The 17,592-nt window shown below is 38.9% G+C and overlaps 1 protein-coding gene across 1 annotated transcript in view; it reads right to left on the bottom strand.

Annotated features, from left to right (window-relative positions):
- Window positions 1–2,291, bottom strand: part of MLIP (muscular LMNA interacting protein) — a 252,382-nt gene extending 250,091 nt beyond the window's left edge. The window contains exons 1-2 of the mRNA XM_082729410.1: window positions 2,017–2,291; window positions 1,322–1,469 (exon numbers count right to left, since the gene is read on the bottom strand). The gene's annotated coding sequence lies outside the window, so the exon portion shown is untranslated. The remainder of the gene's footprint in view (window positions 1–1,321; window positions 1,470–2,016) is intronic.
- Window positions 2,292–17,592: the final 15,301 nt, after the last annotated feature.

The raw sequence follows: 17,592 nt of genomic DNA, 5'->3' as shown, positions 1-17,592 counted from the left end.
TTCCTACTGGAGTATGATTTTTGATTTTTTTTTTTGGTTTTTTTTTTTTTTTTTTACTTCTTCTGATACTATTTGTGCCCTTATTTTGGTTCTGGGCCATATTTTAAAAATGACTGTAGAAAAGACATTTTAGGCAATGTCCGGAAAGAGACATTTTCTTTATAAAATCATTTCTTGATGATAGAGCATTCATTTGAGCACTAGAAAATAGTTCAATCAAGCGAGAGCTGTGAGAACTTTGAAAAGTGTTAGCTTTTTGAATGTGTGCATCTGAAAAATGCAATCTTTTATCAAAATATATTGAAAAATAAAATGTGAGGTTAAAAATAAACTAATACTAGCAACACTGATGATAATTTAGAAATAACAGCAATTCTGATATAAAACTAAATCCATACCTCAAGAGTCTATAACAGAGAAGCTGATTAAAACCACTTGGGGATCTAATTCCAGCATGTTCCATTTTCTCCGCTATTCTATACTCAGCATCTACAATTTTCGAGAGACTTGAGATAAATTTTCTCTTGTTCATGGGGACAGCCACGATGTGTGCACTGAACAAGTTTTGACTCTTGCATTTGGAACACTCACTATATTTCCAGATCCTCTGAACAATAGGTATACTTCCTGGTAGTGTCTGTCTCTGTCTCTGTCACTCTCTCTCTCTGTGTCTCTCTCAATCACACACACACTCACACACACACACTCTCTCACCACTGTTGTTTCAGAAGTGAAGACAAGAGCACCTGGGTGGCTCAGTGGGTTAAAGCCTCTGCCTTCCGCTCAGGTCATAATCTCAGGGTCCTGGGATCGAGTCCTGCATCGGGCTCTCTGCTCAGCAGGGACCCTGCTTCCTCCTCTCTCTGCCTGCCTCTGTGCCTACTTGCGATCTCTGTCTGTCAAATAAATAAATAAAATCTTAAAAAAAAAAAAGAAGAAGAAGAAGAAGAAGAAGTGAAGACAACAGCCAGCTTAAATTGGTTAAGACTTCAGGAAAAAAGGACTCAGAAATGGAAGGCTTTAGTTTTTGAATATTAGATTTACAATGTGTGTTTCTAACTTGAGAAACGAATTCTGGATGGAGTTTTCCTGTGTCCTCAGGGCTTAATCAAAGCAACCAGATGCAACACTGTAGCTCACTCCTCCCCTAAACCCAGGAGCTTCGCCGTTGTGGTTGTGTTGACATGACAAATCACTTTGCCCCCGAAGTAACAGCTCTGTGCCCTTTGAGACAGCGCGCCCGGGATATACTTTCAGATTTATCAGTTGAAATTGAACCGTGTTCCAAAGCAGCGTGCACTTATACAGAAAGAATGCTTACCTTTCAACTGACTTGGAAGCAGCCTGCAGGACGATAATCCATCCGGGAGGTCACCGGTCACATTCCCAGAGCAGCTGACCCTGTCAGTCTTTGCAAAGTACTGTTTATTCTGTAACTAACGTCGGATACCAGGCACAAGATACAGAAACTAAATTTAAAAGAAAAAAAAAAGTTAGGCAAAAACCTCATCCCCACAGTGATCATTTCACAAAAACAGTAGTTGCTAACTTTCCCCAAATGATTTCTTTATAAGAATGTCTTGGCAGTCGTGGGGATTTGGAGTCAAGTGTTGAAAAGTTTTGCAGTATATCCAACTATCTACTTTTTTAGTGTACCGAAGAAAATTCTTTAAGCTTCCCTAAGGACATGAGTGGTAGGCAAGGAAAAGGTTAACTGAAAATGGAGTTTCTTTTCTGCTTACATTGATTGGATTTTTAAAATACAATGGAAAGTCCTCCCGAAATGAAATGCCAATTATGCCGGGGAAGGAAAGTCAGAATTATGCAGGAGGTGCCCACACAAGGCTGGACCAACTCCACAGTGAGCCCGCTATCCAGCCACCAGCAAATATCCACAGGCCAGAGATTGTTAGTTCACAAACGGACTCCGGTGCATGGAGAGCAAGAAGAGACTGAAGGAGGAGGCAGGCTACTCCAGATCAGTAGGTAGACGGCTTAGTAAGGAAGCGAACTTACATGCAGGCTTGTCTTGGTTGTCTGCAGGATGATCTCTGCACCCAAGCACCTGAATCTTCAAAGCTTCTATAGAAGCCTTAACAGAGTTCGGTCCCATTACCATCCTGCTGGTCTCCCCAGCACGTTGCACTCTTAAGGCTGTGCCCTTGAAATGGCTCCTACTGTGGGAACAATAGACAGAATACACATTCCAAGGACAGGGGAGGAGATGAGGAGCCTCTGGTTGCCTGGGTTCAGCCCAAGGGTCAAGCAGAGGTCACGTCCTCTTGATGACCTCCTCCAACAGAAACCTCCACTGCACTTTCCTCATTCCCTACAAATTCTTTTCCCTAATGACTCTCAACAGAGTGAGTCCATGTTACCCCAATTAATGCCCAGCCTGTACGCAGGGTTATCCAACTTTGGCCTCTGGTTTACTTAGAGGCTTTTTTTAAAACTATGGCCCAAGAAACTCAGAGTTTGAAAAACGAATTTTTACCCGTTCATTTGATTATCTGTAGAAACCATATCATCCTGGATTGGCTTTGTCATCCTGTCCAATACATCACCACACCCTGAATCCTATAATGTATAGTGTTTTCTTAAGAAAAAGGAAATATCACAATCAGATACTCACCATTTGAAATTATTCACAACGCTACTCTCTTTCACTATTTCCACTAATTAAATTGATTTATGTTGACAATCTCTAAGTGAATACTCATGTAAAACACAACGTTATTTTAAGGTATTAGTTCATTCTTTTTCATTCAGTGCGATAATTTGACTATTATTGGTTGAACCCCATATCCATACCATCGTGCTGGTGCTGACAGCTTTCAGCTGAGAGCTTAGTGAGGAATGAACAGAATCACATACAGCAGAGCACCAAAGCAGGCTGAACGTGGTAAGTGCTAAATTGAGAGTCTAAATAATGTGCTTTGAAAGTGAAAGAAGGAGAGGACGTTCTAGCTAGAGACACTGGGGATGATTTTACACAGACATTGGATTTCTACTACAAGTAGTCTTTGGACAGCAACATTGACTTCATGTGGGAGTTTATTAGAAATTCCAAAGTCTTGGATACAAACCTAGACCTATTTAGTCAGAATCTACATTTTAACAAGACTCACAGATGATTCCTGTATGCATGAAAGGTGAGAAGCACTGATTTACCTACTGTACAATTTAGAATTGACAGTTACAGGAAGAAAAACATGTCAAGTGTAAACTAAAATAATGGCGGCCAGAACAACTGGGTGGCTCAGTTAGTTAAGCTTTTGCCTTCGGCTCAGGTCATAATCTCAGGGTACCCGGATCGAGCCCCACATCTGGCTCCCTGCTCAGTGGGGAGTTTGCTTCTTCCTCATTCCACTCAGGCTCTTTCTCTCTCTCTTTCCCCCAAATACATAAAAATGTTTAAAAAACAACAAAAACAAAACAAACAAAAAAAACAACAACAATGAAACCCAGAATATGCACAATGTGTTTGAGGAATGGCAGGTGGACATGGAGGTTTATGGAGTACATATGGATGATTTACACCTGTCACTTTGCAGTAATAAGAGAAAACACCATGACCACATACTATGAACCAGTGACTCTGCTGAGCGACTGATAGGACACTCTTTCTCCTCTTATCCCCTCAACAACCCCATGAGGGAGCTGCGTCACTGTACAAAATGGGAAGCTGAGACAGAGGCTAAGCACCTTTGCAAGTCCACACACAAGAAAAAAACAGAGCGAGGTTTACTCCCAAGTCAGAGCTCCCAGCCACTACCTGCTGTAAAACGTGAGATTCTCTGGACTGGGAACATACTTCAGTCTACTTCCTCCTGATTAATGCTCCCTTAGAGAGCAACCAGAGGGCCCAAATCCCTTGGGCTGAGTATCCAAGGCAACCCAACCTTTATCCTTCCTTCATCCTGCTTTCTTAAATTCTTGCACCTGACAAACAGGAGAGAAGACCAACAAGATCGTTTTGGTGCATAAAGTAATTTTTTTTCATTAAAAATTTAACTTAAAAAATATCTTATTACTAAACTCATACACACTGTAGAAAATTTAGAAGATACAAAAAAAATACAAAAAGGTGATTTTTAATTCTCTGTGGAGCCACAACTCAAATATACCACAGTTAACATTAAGGTATATTTCTTTCCAAGTTTTTTCATATATTTATAATTTTTAGTATGATTAGGATTATAACCTGTATTTTTTATTGAATAACATAATATGAACAATGTATCCAGTCCTCAGTGCCTTTATCCAAGAGTGTTTCCAGCAGTGTGCTGGTGGCAAGCATAATTTTTATCTCACCTGGCCAAGAGTCAGGGACGGAGGTCAGACAATGGCATAGGTGAGGTGTTCTGGATGATGTAACCCGCCTTAATGGATGGTTCTCTCCTTTATCATCTTAAAATTGAAATTTGTCATATTAGGTTTTCTTAAAATAACAAATCAGTGTGTGTTAGAGTCAAATGAAATTATCAAACTTCCCAAAAATCAGTAAAACAAGACGGGAAGAAGCACTATAATTCTATGGCCATGAATGACCTATGCTTCACTTACACAAACAATGTATCAAAAAGAGTGCTTGATAAAATACCTACTTTTTTTTCAAAAATAATAAAAATCATTGTGTTTATTATAATACTTTAGTAGTAATGCACACTTACTTTGTATATTTTTTTAAATATCCAAAACATAGAGTCATCTTATTTACTTATACTTGACTGCAGATAATAGAAACTTACTTGAGAAAAAAATATTTAAGTGGTAATAATAATAATAATAAATTATAAGGACAGAAGAATATCTCATGGCATTCATTCAATCAGGTCTTCTGAGGGCTAGAACTAAAAGCCTAGAAAATCATCAGGAGCCAGTGTTTCCTCTAGGATCCCATGATCTCTTATCTTTTTCTTTCTTTGTCTATCTACTTTCTTCTTAGTATTCTGAAAACTGGTTTCCTTTGTGCAAGTGGGAGAAGATGGCTGAAACTCCAGTCCGAAAATCACATGTCCCTCAATCCAAGGAATGCGTACAATCTGAATCTTCAATTTTATTTTATTTTTTATATATTTTTAAAAATTTTATTTATTTATGTATTTGAGAGAGAATGAGTGAGAGAAAGCATGAGAGAGAAGATCAGAGGGAGAAGCAGACTCCCCAAGGAGCTGGGAGCCCGATGCAGGACTTGATCCTGGAAGTCCGGGATCATGACCTGAGCCGAAGGCAGTCGCTCAACCAACTGAGCCACCCAGGTGCCCTGAATCTTCAATTTTAAATTCCCAAGAGAGAGAATCCAATTTGCCCAACTTGAGGCGGGTGTCCTTCCTGATCCAATCTGCCATCACAATGGAATGTGGAGGGAAGCAGAGCAGGGTCACAAATTCTCCACACAAAAGAGCAGAAGAGACATAGTGGAAGGGGTCTACTAAAAATTGGGCAAACAAAACAAATAAAAAAATAAGGCCAATGTTAATATTTTGGTGGATTTTCTTCCAGTCTTATTCACATTCTTAAATTTAATAATGTTCCCTCTCGGGATTTTTCTATGTACGGTATATTTTAGTTGTGACAGTGACATATATAAATGTTAGACCTTAATATAAGAATTTTTTATCTTACTATAAAATTTTGAAAAATATTCTATATCAGCAAATACAGTTCCAATTAGTGAATATGTCACATTTCACTAACCATCCGCATGTTGGTGGAAACTTGGGCTGTTTCTAACAAATCTGAGAAAAGCATCTTGGAGGGCAGAAAGCTCTCTCTCTGTTTTGAATTATTTTATTCAAATTGGCTTTCAGACGATGGACTTTCCCAGACTAAGAAAAAAACAAAAACAAAAGCGTTACAAGTTCTTGACCTTTAGTATTAAATTTCTTTCCTAAAAGGTTATAGAAGTGTGCCCTTCACATTTCCTCGCTGGCATAAAGTATAGTTTAAAATTTGCTGTAGTGGGCACTTAAGATAGATATAACATTTACTGTTATTCTTTTCTTTCTTTCTTTCTTTCTTTACTAGTGGGGGGGGGGCGACGGAGGGAGGGAGAGGGAGTGAATCTCAAGCAGACTCCATAATGAGCCTGGAGCCTGAGAGCAGGGCTCGATCTCAGGACCCCGAGATCAGGACCTGAGCAGAAACCAAATTGGTTGCTTAACCAACTGAGCCTCCCGGGTGCCCCACATTTACCATTATCCTTAAGCAATATGAGTGCTAATATGGTTTCCTTTATACAATTTTGAGGCACAATCACGACGCAGTGGCCAATTAGCTAGCATTAAGCCTCCTTTAGTAGCCAGGATCAAAAATGCATTTTTTCTTTGTACCCATTCATCCAGCAAACGCTGACCAAGCACCTGTTAGCTTCTGAGCACTGGGGAAAACTTGGAAATAGGAAGATAGTAATATATAGTCCCTCTCTCTTAAGGGGATTGTCAGGCAAAGGATAGAGAGAAAAGGTATTAGACACAGACAAGTACCACCGCTTTCTACTCTGGGCTGCCCTGCTTAGCTCTATAATTTGTTCGGTGATAACACACCTAACAGGTCCTCTGGCTAGCCCTGGTCAAAACCTGTCCTCCAGGAAAGCCCAAGGAATAGGAGTGAGCAGCTCTGAACACATTCCAGCTCCAAAACCTAGGTCTATCCAGCACATTCTGGCTTAACTGAAAGAATGCCTACAAAAATGAGGGCGTGATGTGGCCCAAGTATAACATCTGAAGCAGACAAAATCTACACTCAACGGTAGACACTTGTGATAGCATTCTCTCTCTCTCCCACTGACTACAATTTACTAATGTAAATGTTGCTCCCAATTTGAGAGGTTCATGAAGACATCATTTAGAATTATGAACTGAAGCCACAGCACACAGTTAATGCACTTCCCAAGTTAGATAGGGTGTTCATATCGCCACATAAAACCCAGTCTTTGTGATTATCTGAGTACCAGCTGTGCACTGATCAGGAACAGGAGAGGAATTTTGTTAATTATCATTACCCAGAGGAAAATAATTAGTTGCTTTGTAGGAAGAACAAAAAACAAATGTTGCTATTTCCATTTCAATTTCAACCATTGAGGTTGATAAAACTCAAAATTGGTCTATGTATTTTATGAAAATCATAAACTCGTTAACGCAGCAATAGGAGATTGCATGTTAAATCTTTGTGTCCATAAATTAATTGGCACACTATTCATGGGATGATTGATACATTGTTTTAGGGGGCATGAAATAACTACCAAACCAGGAAGTAAAAAGGGTGACTCAAACCCCCTTGAAGAGGATAATGCAATCCCACTTTCTCAAGATTTCAAATCATGTAAAAATCTTTTTTATTCCATTTCTCTTTCTTCAAACATGATAAATTGACTCTCATTCTCCTCCACACCTTGCAGATGAATTTCAGAACCATTACATCAGACCCCCATGGAGTATTTATTTGCCTAGCATAAGAATTCAGATCAATCATAGCCTCCTCCTTTCAACAGCCCCAAGTGTAAGGACCCACCTGTCCACCTGGGCAGGGAATCACACTGCTGAGAGGGATCACTATTGTTCAGGACACATTACGGTATCTGAAATATTAAAGGCCGCAGGAGACCATTTGACTAGTTCAAAGATGCTAGAACTTACCGGGAGACCATGAAATTATTTTAAAACATTTGGATTTTAAGATGCCTACAGATTTCAAAGTGCAGGGAGATACAAATGTCAAAAACAAAGTCATCTGAGGAAATTGGATGCTGGGGGGCAAATAAGCAGTTACAACGTTGCTCAAGAATCTAGAACTCAGGCCTAGACCCACAAATCCTGAACAAAGGTGTCTCTCTCCACATTTTCTTGCCACTAATTGAAACATTTTTATGTGTCACCAAATGTCTTCCAACAGAAGACACATAGGTCCACATAAGAGCTTGGAACAGAGGATTATTTGAGTCTAATTTATGTCTTTACAACTTTAGTCATTTATTTATATTCCCAAACCTCATTTTCTTATCAGAAACAGGGAAATAACAACTCTCCCCTCTACCATAGTAGTCTTTTGAGGGATAAAATGTAAAAAAAAAAAAAAGGAATCACTACATATTAGTATTACCTTTGTGGAAACTGCTTTTCCTCTAATTGTTCTAGGTGGTTGGCACATGAACATGATACCTGAACAACGAATTTTAATGAGCAAGCATCCATGGAGAGAATTTCTTGCAATCGGACAACACAAGTTAGTGATGTGATACATTTAAAGACCTGCATCATTTCCATCGTGCTGCACATTAAGTATTGGGCAGAAATGAGCTATGGACAGAAGCATAATTAGAATTGCTTTTATAGTCAATTCCCTTTTTAAAATTTCTCTCTCCCCATTTTGTCCATTCTTCTATTTGAAATCAGAATCAATGGCAACCCTTTGTTTTACTGTAGCTTCCCAACTGTCACTCACAAGAATGATCACCCACATTAAAAAACAGGGTGCTCAGGGTGCCTGGGTGGCTCAGTGGGTTAAAGCCTCTGCCTTCTGCTCAGGTCATGATCTCAGGGTCCTGGGATCGAGCCCCACAATGGACTCTCTGCTTAGCAGGAAGCCTGCTTCCTCCTCTCTCTCTCTGCCTGCCTCTCTACCTACTTGTGATCTCTGTCTGTCAAATAAATAAAATCTTAAAAACAAACAAACAAAAAACAACAACAACAACAAAAACAACCAGGGTGCTCCTGGGGCATGGGGCATTCAGTCCCATTGAGCATCCAACTCTTGATTTAGGCTCAGGTCATGATCTCAGGGTTGTGAGATCAAGTCCCACATCAGGCTCGTGTGCAGGGTGTGGAGCCTGCTTACGATTCTCTCTTCCTCTCATTCTGCAAACCCCCCACCCACCTCAACAACAACAACAAAAGACAGAGTATTCCCTTATCTTTGAATCACATCATCCCCACCCTAGTGCTCAGTGCTTGAGTCCATGGTCTGTCTACACACTGGACTTTCCAGCTCATGCTGCAGTACTAGAGACAGTGAAATATCTGGACAAGGAGGTTGTGTCTTTCTTCTCGCTGGAGGGCGGTAGATGACTGGTGGCAGAATAAAGAAAAAGAAAGTCAATGTTTGTGGACAGTTTAGTATTGACACCTCATACCAATACTATAAAGTAGCTATGAGGATCTTCTCCCTTTTACAAGTTAGAAACCTGTGCCTAATAAATGTCAACAACTTGCAAGGGCCCCAGCTAGAAAGGGGCAGAACATGATTTTGAATCAAGATCTGTTCCACCCCCATGCCAGCGTGCTGTGTTAGAGTGGGTCAGGGCAGAGGCCTCACACTGTGAAGAAGGCAGGTCTGCATGAAGTATGACCAGGGAGGATGGACCCCAGAGAGATGAAGTTCTGAAATCTGTGAAGTAGAAGTTTGAAAGAGAGTGGAGGAGAATCAAGGATTAATGGGGAAAGGGCAGGCTGGGTCAGTTCATGATCATTTTCACTATAAAGATTCTGCTCTGGGAAAGACAACAGATGAGCCCACAGTGTATCTTTGCTTTAGTTGAGGCTTTACTTGAGAAACCAGAGCCACTCTGAGTGTCATGGGAGCAAGGACATTCCTATAGGAAGTAGAGCATATACGACTGTGGGAGGAGTAGAAGAAACGGTCTAAAAGAGAGAGTTTGAGGACAGAAGAGTCATTAACCATCTCTCAGACAGCACTGACCCCAGTGGACAAGACAGAGCTTGCAAGAAGATCTGAGAAGCCAAGCAAAGTTAGCTTCTCAAGCAGGGTTCTGGAAAGACCTCCTGGAGGTCTCAGGAGAGCAGTGTCCTTAGGAATCATGGCCCTTGTGGGTCCAGAGTCAGGCATCTGATGGTGGACCTGAGGCCACAGCTAATCAGGAAGATAAGAGGGCCACCAAGGAAAGTACAGTGAGGACAAACTAGGACAGCCAGGCACTTCTTTATCTGTTCAGACCTCCATTTCTCTATTTCCTTCCAAGTTTCTCTCTTGACCAATCCTAAGGGAAATGCAACCAGAAGGAAAATCAGGAAATAGTCCCAAGCTTAACCGGGTTGTCAATAAGCAGAATTCAACACAAAGAATAAATGCAGGAAAATCAGGTAGGAAACTATTATAGAAGTCCGTGGAAGCTATGACCAGTGGAGGCAGAAAAAAATGATTAGAAAGACAGAAAATTCACTAAACAAATATAAAGAATTCATTTTTTAGAGTTAATATTAGCTAATATTAAAATATAATCACACATGTCATAATTTATAACAATAATTTATAAAAGAATATAGTTCAAACTAATAATAGTTGAATAGTCAATGGTTCAATAGTTCAATGTTCGAAAGTGAAAATAACAGTTCAAACTAGCCTTATCAAAACCTACATATCAGAAAAGCTTATTGTTTCTAACAAGAACACATTCAACTGACATCACTTGGAGTTATTATTTTAAAATTTTCAAATATGAAAATATTTTTCATTTGAAATGCTACCACAACTTTTTAGAAGGAGAACAGTTCTTAGGGCTGATACACAACCTGAGCCACTTCTAATAGGTTTCCTTGTCAGTGTGAAAAATTATGCCAGATTTTCACGTATAAGGATTCTTCTTGTATTTGGAGGCTGGAAGACCTAGGATGTCAGCAGCCAAAAGTAAGACCTGCTTGGGATGTTTGCTTTCCAGAAAATTTGAGGCCATTGAGAAATCCTGCACCTCTTTCCTCTAACCACTGCAAGTCAAATCTTTTTTTTTTTTTAATTTTATTTTATTTTAGGTTTCATTAGCACTTTTATTTTCTCACATAATTACCATTTCAGGGTTTTTTTTTTTAATTTTTTGTTTCTTTTCAGTGTAACAGTATTCATTGTTTTTTGCACCACACCCAATGCTCCATGCAATACATGCCCTCTCTAATACCCACCACCTGGTTCCCCCAACCTCCCCCCCCCCCCCGCCCCTTTAAACCCCTCAGATTGTTTTTCAGAGTCCATAGTCTCTCATGGTTCACCTCCCCTTCCAATTTCCCTCAACTCCCTTCTCCTCTCCATCTCCCCTTGTCCTCCATGATATTTGTTATGCTCCACAAATAAGTGAAAATATATAATTGACTCTCTCTGCTTGACTTATCTCACTGAGCGTAATCTCTTCCAGTCCTGTCCATGTTGCTACAAAAGTTGGGTATTCATCCTTTCTGATGGAGGCATAACACTCCATGGTGTATATGGACCACATCTTCCTTATCCATTCATCCGTTGAAGGGCATCTTGGTTCTTTCCACAGTTTGGCGACCATGGCCATTGCTGCTATAAACATTGGGGCACAGATGGCCTTGCATAAACATTGGGGCCATCTAAACCCCAATGTTTATGCAAGTCAAATTTTATCAGAATTCTTACTGATCCCCTAATGCATCCAAGATGCCAACACTTATTGAAGTTTCTCTATTTGACTCAGAAGAAAAATGAGCCATAAAAGGCACAGGAGAAAAAGATCTTCCTAGCCTCATCTAAAACTAGCAAAACCAACAGCTTTAAATGTGAACCCATGTAAGCATCAAACACTTTCTTGTAAGTGATACCTCAGGCATAAAGGAAGTGTCTTTGGATTGAGAGTCTAAGTGTCCAATGCTTCTTGTCTTGTCTTTGATACTTATTAATCACTTCATCCCTCTGAAAACCTACTTGTTCACCAATCAAATGAGGGAACTAGACCAGATAATCTCCATCTTTTCTTTTCATTGGGAAGTCTAATACTGCCCATAGATAACAGGTTCAATAAATTCTATCCACCCTCTGAGCAAACGTAATGCAGAAAGTCTCCAAACTTTTGTCTACTGCCTGTCTGTCTATGGCCACAGCCCCTGGAGTCTCCATACATATATAGCCTCACACTTTGCCATCCTCCTTTTCTTTTTAGAAGTCATAGATGTTTAGAGTTGGTTTCTGATAAGACATTTCCTCAAGACCCCAAGACTACTAACAATACTAAACTATAGACCCTTTCATCTGCAGGTCCTCAGTGGTTACCTACGGTGTTCATGACACTGACACGGACTGTTTCACTTCAACATCAGTGGTAACCTGAATGCAATTTTGGATAGAGCTAGTGACATTATAGATATTTTCTAAAAGAAGATACTACAGGCCAAGGAGATTAAATAATTTAGCAAAAGCCAACTAGACATTACACTTCAAGACTCAGGGCTTTATGATGTTCCTTTGTCGTAACTTGTTGAGATATTTTTTAGATTTTAATGTCTATCAGATAGCAATAATTTTGCAAGAAAAAAAATTGCATAGGATAATTAAAAACAAGATTCATAATACCAAGGTATTGTACCACTGTTGTTCACTCAAGCAGGCTGATGGCCAATGTAAACTCATTGACTAAGAGGTCAGTTCATGTCACTGGAAACAGAATTATGTCATTGTACCTAAATAAGAATTGCTAGCATACAAGTTTACTGATACATGATATATGTACCATATGAGAGGGAGCAAATATAAATGCCTTCAGTAACCAACCGACTTTAAATTACTCAAGTGGAATTGTAAATCAATGAGGAATGAGGACTGTGGTGAACTGGATGCCACCAGCCCTGACTCCCATGCAGCCTACAGCTGCTCCCTGAGAACACAGGCCTACTATTTCCAGACTTTCTGAGCTTTCCAGACAAACTGGATTCTTCTGTGGAATCTCCCGATTTTCAAATGTTGGAAACTAATTTGATTTTTTTTTTTTTATGCTGTACGGGAAAAGAAAAAAATACAACCATAGCATCAACTGTATCTATAGATCAGATTAGGGCATCAGATCACTGATATGTAGCTTCTATTAAACAGTAATGTTAATATAAAAAATATTTGACTTGCTAGCCCATAGGTTTCAGGATGGTGGATCCAAAACCGAGTCCTAAGGAATCAGAACCTTGTCAAAGTAAAGGACTATCACATAATTACCAAGCATAGGATGAAGACCAATATCCTGAAGGAAGTGTTTGCCTAAATTTCCATCCCTCGCACCTCTGACTCACAAGAGAATGACTTGTTGTTCTTGAAAAACAGATGTGCTCTGTCACTGCCAGGTCTTTGCGTGTGCCAGTCCTGATTCCCGGATACCCTCCATATGCTCCCCTTACTTATTTGATTTTCTTATCTCCATGTTCCAGATCTCAGGGCAAGTCCACCTGTTCCAGGTATCAGCTAGCCACTCCATACCAACCTGACCCTTCGCAGGGCTATGCTCTATGGTTAGTCACATAGGACTGTGTGGCTGTTCTCTTGCATGTCTTCCTGATGAGCCCAGAAAGCACTCGAAGGCAAAAAAATCTGTTTTATTAGAGTTTGTGGTCTCAACTTTAAAAATACCACCAGGAATGTAGTTGGTATAGAGTATTTCATAAATGAATTTATGCTAAATAATAATGTAATAAAGATATATTTTATAGACTTTCGGATAACCAATTTAAAAGGTAAAATATTATTCCAAATAGAAAAGTTACAACATTTCTATTTTAAGTTTACAGATCCTTCTGAGAATAGTTTCACATCTATTCCTTAAATTATAAGCTAAATCTTCTTGATCCATTCATCTGTTGGTGGACATCTAGGTTCTTTCCATAGTTTGGCTATTGTGGGATAAAAATATATGTTTATGAAAAATAAAAAATTAAAAAAAAATTATAAGCTAAAGGCAGGTACTTTCCCTTTCTTCCTGCTCTAAAAGTAGATATGATGGCTGGGTTGATGGTAGCCATCTTATGACTATTAGGATAAGGCTAAGAATTGCAGAGGTGTCAGACCTGACATCATTGAGTCCTTGATCCAACTCTTCCATCCAATAATGTCTGGACTTCTTGTTTAAAAAACTGGCACTGTTTTGTTTTGCTTTGTTTAATTCTAACCTAAGTACTTAAAAGAACGGCAGCATTTACTGAAGGAAAGAACATTATTCTAAGAGAAAAGATCTGTTCTGGTCAAGGTATATAAATGATACAATTCCATATATAAATTAATAAAGAATCTTAGAGGGAAAAACTTGACATAATGAATTAAATTATTACTACTTGTTCTCCTAACAAATGCAAGTTCACCCAATGCTAGTCATTAAATTGAAAAGGTATTTTATTCTAGCAGAAAATGAACAGACTTTAAGAAACCGGGCATTTGTATATAAAGCAAAGAATTAGCTACACGGGGCTTAAAAATGAATAAATGATAAATGAATAAAACAATGGAGAAAAAAGTAAGGTAAAAATCCTTACAATAAATTTAATCACCTTTTCCCCTGTGGAATATAATGAATAAAAATGCCACCATGGTTATTCTAGAGTCACTGAACATGGAGTTTTTATAAAACATACTTATACTTGAATAAAATACACTTGAAAAATGAGAAGTTCTTAATATGCCAACTTTCTTATTTTATCAAGACTTTCATTCTAAGTTATACAATTTTTAAATCAAATTTCAAATAATATTTTCAAATGAAAGCTAACCCAAATGGAGTTGGATTTTCTTTGTTCTGTTTAAAACAATTCTCAATGACTTGTTAAACTATGACTAAGGCAGTATGACTCAAGTACAATATTAGAAAAATATAAGTGGTAAAAGTATTAAATAGTTTTTCTAGGAGAGTAGTAAGATGAGTAAAAAGCATGATCCAAACAGAATAGGGGAGGACATCACTACTGGTCTATCTTCAGTCTTGAAGTCACCTGCATCTTGAAATAACAGGATCCTCATCTGAAGTCAAAGGATGAGTCAGGATAATCTAAGGCACTCTGGGGATAATCAGAGATTGTTGACAAACGAGATCTCGAGATTTCAAAAATAAGGAGGCTAAATGAAATACAATGAGCCAATGCCAGGAATCCTCGTAGAAGATGAGTAATCAAATAAATGTGGTTATCGAAAGAGATGTGATTAAAGCATAAATAAAACAATGGGGCAAATGTTTTAAGCAATGGAATGAAAAAAAGAAGACAATGTATCCAATTAGGACAAATAAGTCAAAAAAAAAAAGAGTAGACTTCAAGAGGGTCAGCCTAACTTTGAGATTTGATTGGCAATGTTCTACATGTGCCTTATTTTGTGTATCTTATGGTAGTAAGTGCTAAGATCGAAAGGGTTCATTTGTGCACTAAAAGGCCACATTACAATTTGCATGGATTTAATAAATTTAAGAGGAACCTCAAAGTACTCAATACCAAAACATATTTTTCCTTTCAAAATACATTTTTAATAGCCACTAAAGTGGAATCACTTGCAAAATGGTTTAATCAAAATCCCAAATGCTAATTGATAAATGTGTTATCCACACGCATCACTTAGAAGGCATATTTCACCAAAGTGAAATCCTCATTAGTTTTTTGTTATAAAATACAGACGAGAACCTGGAAAGGGCAGAGGGCAGATATTCACATCTTTGCCAACAAGCCTAACTTTGTTGTCTTATGTCTGCTATATACCACTATGACTCACAATAAAGAAGAAAACCTCTCATCCAGAATGCCAGGTTAACATAAAATTTTAAAACAGCAAAAGAGTGGGAAACATAACATCATACTGGGAATGAGGTCCCCACACAATGAGATTTCACTATCTCGCAGTAAAATGTGCACATGTACACTCTGTGTGCCTGAAATTTTGTTCATAAAAAGCATGCATAACAGAGATTAGAACCACAACGGACTCTATTCTGTGACACAAAGGAATGGACAGAAGAAAACAAATCTGGATGAGGAGATTCAATGAACCAGCCACAGAAAACGGAAGCAAGTATTTCTTATACTTTCTAACACACACATGGACAAATGCACAAAATCAAAGCTTAGTAGAGAGTTGTATCAATTATCGTTTCCAACCTCAACCATTTAGGCCCCTTGACAGAACATTTCAGAATTACTAATTTTCCAGCTGGTAGGAGGCAGTGTCTAAAGCAATGCTAATGTTTCCATCATAAAATACATAATATTACACTATAACAAGGTTACTCATTTGTTTAATCTCATTTCGAACCTCACAAAATCAGAGCACCTTCCTATCACTGTGGCCCAAATAAAGCTTTCACACAAAAACGAGTCATGCAGAGAGTTCTGATCTTTCTGAATAATATGTACAACTGAAAATGTCTGAGAATCACAGACCCAAATCTCACAGCCAGGCAAGTGGGAATAAAATCTAAAGGATGGAAAGATTATGAAATGTGGATCGCCTTCACATTGACCACCTTTATGACCTCAGCGGTAAGCTTCTAGCTTTTTGAACAGCTCTCCTGTTTTGTATGTAGTGGAAAGCCTGAATTTCCTTTTGTCATTATCAGAGTAATTTCACTGTCACCTGCCACTCATGTCGCTGCACAGGGTAGATGTCGCCTGTAGGCTATCCCTGTCCTCAAAGCCTGTGCTTTTAAATGAAAGTGATCCAATGACCCCCCCTACCCTATCCACCCATATATTAATCAGTTACCTTCAAGACCTTAACCTCAATTTGTATATAAGAATATTAATGAAAAAGCTCAGAAATCTGCATTTTAACAAAGTTTGAGAACTGATGGCAGGAGCAAAGTACCACTTCACTGCTTTAATGGTGACCCCTAATTCACTCTCCTAAGGATAATATCAAAATCTTCAAGTTGCTCTTTTAATTTTTAAAACTCTTCCCTACAACTACTGACTTAATTCAGAGGGCTTACTTAGCCTAAATTTTTATTGCCATAGATATACAGTGTCTAAAAAAAGGATAAGGTTTAACTCCATGTAGAGGCTAGTACGTGATACAGGCGGTGTTGTAAATTATTGGAGAAGACATGGCCTTTTTATAAATGATGCTGGACAACTGATTGGCCATTTGTTAAAAAAGAGAAAACTACAGCCATTTCTCACACCGTATACAAGAATAAATCCCAAATGAATCCATGAATAGGAAAAAAAAAAAAATGCCCCTTACTTGCTGCCGTCCACTCTCACACAACTACTACTCTCCCAACACTTCTGACACCAGAGGTGTCACCAAGCAATTCTGACACTAACTGCCTGGAGTTAGGGCAGACCCCAGAGGTTAAGGGCTTAGTCCCACAGGACTTCCCCTGACCATTTCAGATCCAGCTGCAAGCAGTGGGTTGTCAGGTTACCCACAACCTCTGTCCGACTTGACTACAAATAAGAGGCTCCCACAACCTCAAGGTTCAGTAATGTGTTAGGGCGGATCACAGAACTCAGAGAAAGTTTACTTACTCCTGTTGATTCATCACAAAGGATATTTTAAAAGATACAGAAGAGCAGCCAGATAAAGAGATACATAGAGCAAGGTGTGGGAGAGTCCTGAACACAGGAGATTTTGTCCCTGTGGAATGGATGCCACCCTCAGTAGCGACATGTTTTTCCCAACCCAGAAACTCTCCAAACCCCATACTTTAGAGATTCTTCTGGAGGATTCATCTCAGAGGCATGATCACTTATTAATTCATTTTCCAGCCCTCTGTGGAGACTGGAGGGGGAGGGAAGGATGAGGCTGAAAGTGCCAGGCTCCTAATCATAGTTTGGTCTTTCTAGTGACCAGCCCCAATTTAGGAGCCCACCAAGAGTCACCTCATTAGAA

This window comes from Mustela nivalis, assembly GCF_964662115.1.
Source record: "Mustela nivalis genome assembly, chromosome: 5".
Lineage (NCBI taxonomy): Eukaryota > Metazoa > Chordata > Mammalia > Carnivora > Mustelidae > Mustela > Mustela nivalis.
The sequence above is the reverse complement of the archived record's forward strand: the minus strand, read 5'-3'. Positions and strand labels throughout refer to the sequence as shown.